The sequence below is a fragment of the Gallus gallus genome, chromosome 1 (assembly GCF_016699485.2).
Source record: "Gallus gallus isolate bGalGal1 chromosome 1, bGalGal1.mat.broiler.GRCg7b, whole genome shotgun sequence".
In the NCBI taxonomy this organism is placed as follows: Eukaryota; Metazoa; Chordata; class Aves; order Galliformes; family Phasianidae; genus Gallus; species Gallus gallus.
In genome coordinates, this window is record NC_052532.1 from 109,842,576 (window position 1) to 109,849,557 (window position 6,982).

A 6,982-nucleotide genomic window follows, 5' to 3' on the forward strand; every position below is an offset into this window, starting at 1 on the left:
GAGGGACTCTTTATCACAGACAGTAGCAGTGGGACAAGGGGTAAGGGGGGTAGTGGCTTCAAACTATAAGAGTGTAGGTTTAGATTAGGTATTAAATAGGAAATCTTAACTATGAAGGTGATGAGGCAATAGAACAAGCTGGCCAGAGAAGCTAGGGATGTCCCATCCCTGGAGGTGTTGAAGGCAAGGCTGGATGGGGCCCTAAGCAACATAGTCTAGTGGAAGGTCTCCCTGCCCAACACGGGGGAGTTGGAACTGAGGTGATCTTTAAGGTCCCTTCCAACACAAATCATTCTGTGATTCTTTAAATAAGGTACTGTAGCCAATGTGATTGTGTCCAGTTCCTCATTTTCCTTTTCAGGGTAACTTGAACCAGTGTCTGAACACCTTGTGCACAGGACCTTCACAGCCAGGAATAAGTCCTTGTCTTAGAAAGGAGAAGAGCTGATGCACTATGGAAGACCACATTTGGTTACAAGAAGTCAATTACTCTCTATCCTTTCTCTCATCTCTCTTGCTCCCTTGTCATCCCTGGGGTAGGAGCCAGCTTCCAGAATAGGCGAGGACTCTAAAAGAAGATGGCACAATGAGGCCATAAAAGCAATCAAATCTTTATGCTCTTCCTTTGGTGGTTTGCTTTTCTCCAGGGAGTTGTGAAGGTAGCAAGCAGCTCTTGGGAAGTTAACCTTGAACAAGGCTGTAGGGCAACACAGACCCAGAGAAAGACTGAATAGAGTTTTTGTCACTTATCAGTGCAGAAATACGCAGAAGTAACCCAGTGAGTGAAACCTGGATACTCAGAGGAGTAGAGTCATAAAAGACTTTGGAGTAAGAATGGAAGGTTGGATGCATTCAGTCAGTGCTAAAATAGAATGTAGGACTAGAAGAGGGTCATTTTTCATGTAGCTCAGTAAGACTGCAGGGTATCCCTCTTCTCATGCAGTAGATGGAGAGGGAATGTAAAAGGATTGGGCAGCACTACCCAGTGCAAATTTCTATTTACTCATCTGCCAAAATGCTATCAGAAACCTCCAGAACTGCTCCCCTACGTCTACAGACACTCATCAAATGCATTGCTTAAACTTTTATAACTGAGAGCATCAAAATTGTGTCACTGAAAAGCTGTTCTGTGATCTATAGGTCATTGTGTCACTCTTGTAAGTGAAAAATATTATGCAAGGACTTCTGTGCTTGCATGCTGTGACTTTAGATTTTGGATCCTGTGTTTAAAAACTATAGCTCTAACATTTCTTCCTCTTATTGCACTCAGAGCTGCAGCTCCCCTCCTCCATGCTGTTTCTCTGGGTTGTAAAATTCAGATTTCCTTTCTTTCTTTTACTGTACAGCTGCAGAGGGGATTTTTCTATTTGCTTGTTTTCCCTCATCATGTTTGGTCCCCGCAGCTATGACCTTTGACAAAAAGCATAAAGCATATGGAGAAACAAAAAAACAAAGAGAAAAGATAGATTGGCTTAGACCAGAGCTCCTGTGACAGTTTTTGTCATTTAACCTTAATTATACACAGCAGAGCCCTAGTCATTGGTGTTACATTAGCTGGCTCAAGTTTGTTCCCATCTGCTGTTCCTGAGAGTAGCACTTTCCACTAGGTTAGAGTCTGGGAAACATGATGCTTTTCAGCTTTATTATCCCCTAGTTTGCCGTCCTCTCCCCAGAAGCATGCTTCAGCCCATGGCCTGTGTGCTCTTTTTACCTTGATCAAGGAGACCTCTGGCTTGCAACGACTGGTTTCCTTTCTCCGGTGATGCAAAGCAGACGTAAACCTGTGGTGCATAATGAGTAAGAAGAAGGGCTGAGAGCGAGCCTTTGCGTTTTTCCTGTGCGTGCACAGTGACGCATGCAGAGCCTGTCTCAACGCTGTGCTCACCAGCCTATTGCCCTAATCTTCTTGCTGCTAACCTCCACCACTCTCATGCTAATGCTCATCCTCACATGAGCGCACGTAAAACCAGCAAGGGGATTTGGGGCAGCTGAAACAAATGGATCAGTAGGGTCTTTCTCTGCCAAGTTATGTTTTCCCAAGGTTCCCATCGCTGATCTACTGTAAAAATAAATTCTCCAAGTCACCAGACAGCTGCCACCATAACAGACTCATCTGGCGTCCATGCGTGAGGGACAGGGGATCATTAGCCCATCAAGAGCTGGCTTTTTTACACACCGTTTGGCTGGATGGACACAGCACAGGGAAGTTTGCAGGTCCTGTAGCACTGCCCAGGTGCTTGGCAGAGGTTCAGAGGTGCACCCTGTGGTTGCCTGCTGAAGGATGTGCTCCACACAGGAGATGCTGGATGTACTTGCATTGTGCAGGTGCAGTAGGTTGTCTAAAGAAAGTTTAAATAATTAAATTATACTGATAGCCCATGTATGTACAGTAAGCGGGTTCAGAGGTCTTACTCTCTATCCTGAATCATTAACACAGCTTGTCTGCCCAAACCCCTTTCATCAGTGTCCCTTCTGTACCTGACTCAGCCCTCTTGTCCAGCCCACCACCTGTCTTCTCTCTGAGTTGATCTCCATGCACGAAAAACCAGTTCAATGCCCAGTGCCAGCTTACCTGAGCACTATCCAATTGATCTCAGGCTTGCCCTTGAGGACTTTACTGCTGCATCACCTGTGATCAGGCAGTTTATTGAGCTTTCCTGTGAGGTTTCATCCAGGAAATAACAACTACCCATTCAATAATATCTACCCTTGGTGTCTATTGTTTTCCTCGCAAGTCCTGCTCAGACAGAGTGAGGTAGACTCAAACCAGGACTGTGTGGGTCACTGTAGAGTTACCAAGGGGACTGCAGTATTTGTCTCGACTGCTTCCTAAACCTTCCATGTTGCCAACCTGCCAAGTGAATATCTATGATAGAGCATTTTCTGAGATACCTCTGCTGTTCCTTGTATGCTGTACTTTCCCTGAAGGTCACACAGTGCAGAAGTTGGGTATTGATCCTTTGAAGAAAAAAAAAATCTACAGGAATAGTCTATAGTCTCTGTAGGAAGATCTACTCGATGCAAGAATGGTCATGTTGACCATGCAGAAACAACTCACATCTAAACTGTCAAGAATACTGGAAGAGAAAATTTCATTTCATAAAAATCAGTGAACCATGTTGTAATATATATATGTATATATGGAGCTGTAAATATGAAGGTCTTTCTTTCTTTCTTTCTTTCTTTCTTTCTTTCTTTCTTTCTTTCTTTCTTTCTTTCTTTCTTTCTTTCTTTCTTTCTTTCTTTCTTTCTTTCTTTCTTTCTTTCTTTCTTTCTTTCTTTCTTTCTTTCTTTCTTTCTTTCTTTCTTTTTTAATGGGGGTTCATGCCAAAATCAATGGATGTTATCATTTCCTCTGAACAGCAATTAAGGTTCTAATTCCTTAAACTCTTACATGACTTAACTTCATTATTTGCTTTAGATCAGTAAACATCATCTCACAAAAGAATCTTGCAGTCTCAGGTTCTGTAGTCTGAGAAGAATGGTTATTATTCCCACAGCAAAGGGAGTATTTGATACTGCAAGAACAGAGGCCATGGAAAGCTCTTGGAGAGGAGGCCTGGTTGCAAGGCAGAGGGACCCTCAGCAGCAAGCTCTGGGAAGTTGCAAGAGAGGCAGTTTTATTCATGGAGAAGGTGAGAGGAGTGAAAAGGGCTCAGATTTTACCCCCGTCTTTCAGTGTGAGAACTCATTTTACTTACTGTTCCAAGTCACCATGCTGATACTTACCTCTTCTGTAAAGTGCTCTGAGATCTACAGATGGGAAGAAGCACCATTACTCAGCAGCTGTAAATTTCCAGACCTGCTTCTCTTCCAGTTCTCCTGCTCCCTGTGCTAGATGCCGTCTTCATGTCTCCCACACTGGTGTGCTGCTGCAGGCTGGGAAGGGGAGAGCATCTCTCATTCACTATGTAAATCCATTGATGAAAACATAAAATGCATTGTGCTTCTAAAACTTGCTGAGCTTGTTTGAATAAATGCCAAGGATTAACGGCATGTAAATTCACCATTGATTTGACAACAATGATGTTATGTGCCCCAAACACTGATGGGATTTGTTCAGTGTTTAGGATGTGGGCTCTGAGGTGGAAAAAAGGGATTGCTAGTAATTTTTTAAGCCTCTTTGGCTGCACCAAGGCAGACTGTTGGTATTATATAAATTCTTTAGATAAAATAAATATCAGTCTTTGCATAAGGAGAGTGGATGTTTAACTTTTCCAGCATACAGCTGAACAGTAAATCTGTGGATCGGTATAAGCCAGGAAATAAAAATAGCCCCATCTCTTTAAAACAGGGAGGAAGGAGCTGTGGGGATGGAAATCCCAAAGGCCAGCAGTAACGCAGAGGACTGGGTCTTAAAAACAGTGAGACAAAGATGGCCAACAACCCTCTCACTATCTGCTTTCTTGCTAAGAGCTGTCCTCAAAGAGGGGTTTTCAGATGTTTATTTGGCTTTTAACAAGAAACATTTGTTCATCTAGTGATAAAAGAATACAAAGTATGCCCCTCTCACTTCAGCCCTCCCACTGCGCTAACCCTGCAGCTTCAGCCACAGTGAATCAAGGTGTGCAAATTGTACTGATAAGATGGCCTCACTTCCTCCCATCAGTGGGGCCTTAGCAGGATATCAATAGTACCCAAAACTCAGCAGAAATTGTTACTTTAGTGCTTTCCGTGGTATTAAGTGGGGGTGGAGCACTGGGGAAAGTGAGGCCATCTGCAGCTGTGCTCAGTCATTGTTTCCTCCATCAGCATCCCAGGGCAGATACAATAGGTTGGATATTCAGGTTTCAGGTTGGATATTAGGAAAGGTTTCTTCTCAGCAAGAGCAGTGAGGCAGTGGCACAGGCTGCCCAGGGAGGTGGTGGAGTCACTGTCCCTGGAGGTGTCCCAGAACTGTGTGGATGTGGCACTGAGGGACATGGGCAGTGGGCATGGTGGGGGTGGGCTGGTGGTTGGACTTAATGATCTTAGAGGTCTTTTCCAACTTTTATGATTCTGTGATACTGCTCTGTGTGTTATGTGTGTATTTGAGGAACAGAAAATGAGTTTTCTAGTGAAACGACTCTTACCTTAAGAAGAAAAAATTAAATACTATGTGTTCACTGCTAGAGTGAGCACCTAATAAGCCCTTAGCAGCTTGGCAAAGAATGAGTCAAAACTGATAATATTGTCTACCTAGTGAGTCTGCCTGCTTGGCTTAGTGCTTGTGTATTGACTTCAATGGTCTTCTTGCATCCTTTCCAAAGCTGGGTCTATGTAAGACTAGGAAAAGCATATTGTTTTTTTTCCCTGCTCACCAGCTCTGTCACAGATATTTCATAATATTTTCTACTGGATTCAGACTGTTACGAAGAAAGCTTTCAAGGCACTCACATTATTACCTGCAGGTCTGTCATTAACCCTTTTTGTACTCATAGAAATGTTTCTCCAAAGGGAAAACTCTTAATTACCGTGCTTCAGCAATTTTAGCTTTAAGTAAGGGCAGACATCGTTCAGTCCCCTATGTTGTTATTATGCAGCTTACACCTAAGTGCAGAGGACCATCTAAGTGGATACAGTCCTACCTTTTCAGGTTGGCTGGTCTTGAAGGTAAAAGCATCGGAACTCATTCTCATCTTCTTCAGTCTGTCTGAAGAGTAACTCACCCCGCAGGTCAGAAGAGACCGCTTGCCTTGAGAGGGCAGGCAGATCAGAGCAGAGAGATTGCCTTCCTGGGCTCTCCTGGGGTTGCAACGCAGCAGTCAAAAGCAGTGCTGGAGGTGATATTAGCACTTCAGAATCACGTATGTACCCTCCACAGTTACGCTTGACCAGTCACTTCAGTATTCTTTTTCCCTTCGTGCTGGGCTTGCACTGTGCTTATCAGCAGTGCTGGCTTCACCCAGGAACCGACAGGTGAGGGTCAGCCATGCATCCAAGCTAGAGGCAGCTGGAAACAAGCAAGGACTGTGCTTGGTTGTTGGAGCCTGCTTTACTCAGAAACCTGATCTAGGATTTCTGCTACTTGTCCTGGGCAACGTCTTGGCCTTCACTATGTGTCTCATGCGCTGTCATTTAGTCATAATAGCTTAGGAAGGAATTATTTTAAAAATAAGGTAGACAGCAGATCCTACAGTGAGGCTTTTTGAGTTGTACTTGCATTAGAAATTTGCAATGGGGCTTTGAGAGAGCCTCATCTTTGATGCGTGGCTTTTGGGTGCACCCTTGAATATATGCTTCAGTTTGTTCCTCTTATGGGGACACCAACAAGTCTCACTGCTTTTGCTCAGTAGGTGATAATAATGCACAAAGACTGTGCATCCTGTTCCCCTGAATTTGTGCAAAATTGTTGCTTTCTCCTCTCTCCAAACTCTTTATTTAATATAGCACCAATGGAGTTCATGATTGCCCTTTCACTCTTTGTATTCCCAGACATACTTTCCTTCTGAGGGGCATAGGCAGTCTGCATGGGATTAATCTCACCAGCTCTGCTCATCCAGAAAGAGGTTGGAATTAGAATTACTTTTTTAGTCAGTTGAGATGTGGGCAGCACTGAAAGACGCCTCATTTCACGTTGTCTAGCCGTTCACATTATAGCATGAGCCGTCTGGAGGCATCTGTCTCTCTCACTGACTGAACAGGGGGCCCAGACTGGCACTTAGCCTGGATGTTTAAGTTTTGGGCTGCTGAAAGTTAGGTGCGATGAGTCTCATGAGACCACTTGTTGCCTCAAGGCAGACAGACAGTTGGAAGCCTGAATCAGAAAAAAAAAAAAAAAAAAAAAAAAAAAAAAAAAAAAAAAAGACATTTATGTTTCAGGGAAGTATTTACATAGAATCATAGATTCATTAAGGTTGGAAAAGACCACTACGATCATCTAGTCCCACTGTCAACCCATCATCCCCATGCCCACTAACCATGTCCCTCAGTGCCACATCTCCATGCTTTTTTAACATCTCTGGATGGTGGCTCCACCACCTCCCTGAGCGTACCTTACCAC

General features: G+C 43.8%; 1 long non-coding RNA gene across 1 annotated transcript; it reads right to left on the bottom strand.

The window, feature by feature from the left end:
- Positions 1 to 1,623: 1,623 nt before the first annotated feature.
- Positions 1,624 to 3,871, bottom strand: LOC121107584. The gene is made up of 3 exons (XR_005841825.2): positions 3,730 to 3,871; positions 2,177 to 2,339; positions 1,624 to 1,781 (listed from the first exon to the last, which is right to left on the bottom strand). It is a non-coding gene; the product is annotated as an uncharacterized LOC121107584 (long non-coding RNA).
- Positions 3,872 to 6,982: the final 3,111 nt, after the last annotated feature.